Source organism: Aplysia californica, unplaced genomic scaffold, assembly GCF_000002075.1.
Source record: "Aplysia californica isolate F4 #8 unplaced genomic scaffold, AplCal3.0 scaffold00076, whole genome shotgun sequence".
In the NCBI taxonomy this organism is placed as follows: domain Eukaryota; kingdom Metazoa; phylum Mollusca; class Gastropoda; order Aplysiida; family Aplysiidae; genus Aplysia; species Aplysia californica.
Genome location: NW_004797346.1, coordinates 573,635 through 574,659, shown reverse-complemented (window position 1 = coordinate 574,659; position 1,025 = coordinate 573,635). Strand labels below are relative to the sequence as shown.

Below are 1,025 nucleotides of genomic sequence, written 5' to 3'. Positions count from 1 at the left end.
GTTAAGCTTCTAACATAATATAATGGCTTTCCAATGGGTGAAAAAGGGCAGGGTATACAACAGGTAAAGGTAAGGTACGGTTTTAGAAATATTATACATAATATCGTAGTGTAACCAAGGATATTTTTTCTGAATGAGCGTTAGTGGAGACAGGATGGGGTCTCTCCAAACAGCTAATGACCCGTCCATCTATTTGCCTTCACAAGGTAATCTCGGGGGCTGTTGGGTGTTACCAGTACACCTGAACCATTACAACAAGTTCGTTTCGAAGGCACGTTGACATAGTTCACACACTTTCCTTCCCTCTTTGCGCTCTCTCATCGTGCCTTTAAGTCACTGCAAAAGAGGGAACTTGTGCCCTGCTTTACGCCCGAAAGGTGTAAACATACGCCCGGAAACACCTCCAGCCTCTTTGAAGATGTTCTTGAAAATTTGCGCAGAAAAATAGAAATAATAACAAACATAAAAAAGGTGACCATTTCCTTTACACGACCAGCTTCCCCTATATTGCAGGTATTACTGTTATTTGTATGTTTTTATTGTTGTTACTGTTGCTGCCTCTGCTTTGGTTGTTGCTGTAGTTGTTGTTGTGTGTTGTTGTTATTGTTGTTGTTGTTGTGGTTGTAGTGATTGTTATTGTTTTTGGTGTTTTTGGCGTCAGCGCTGTTGTTGTTGTTGTTGTTGTTGTTGTTGTTTTTGCTGCTGCTGCTGTTTTCGCTGTTGTATTTATTAACTATGAATCACTTGAGGGTACTTAATAATTAATACAATGTTTATGTGACCAGAGACGAGGTATTGAAGGCAAACTTGTAAAATGGCTAAATTTGTGCAAGAAGACAGCGGAATCGGCTATTTAAGCCTTCAGATAGGCCTAATAGAATTGTAATGCTTGGGTGTTTTTCTGAACCCCCCCCCCCCAAAAAAAACAACAACAACAACAAACAAACAAAAAAAACCACCAAAAAAAAACGAGCGTTTGAACATGGTTTTGCGTAAGGTTGGAAACTGGACCACAGTGAAGGTGG

General features: G+C 40.0%; 1 protein-coding gene across 1 annotated transcript in view; it reads left to right on the top strand.

The window, feature by feature from the left end:
- The window catches only part of LOC101864602 (cadherin-23), a gene marked incomplete in the record, with an annotated part of 96,643 nt that overhangs the window by 34,884 nt on the left and 60,734 nt on the right, over positions 1-1,025 (top strand).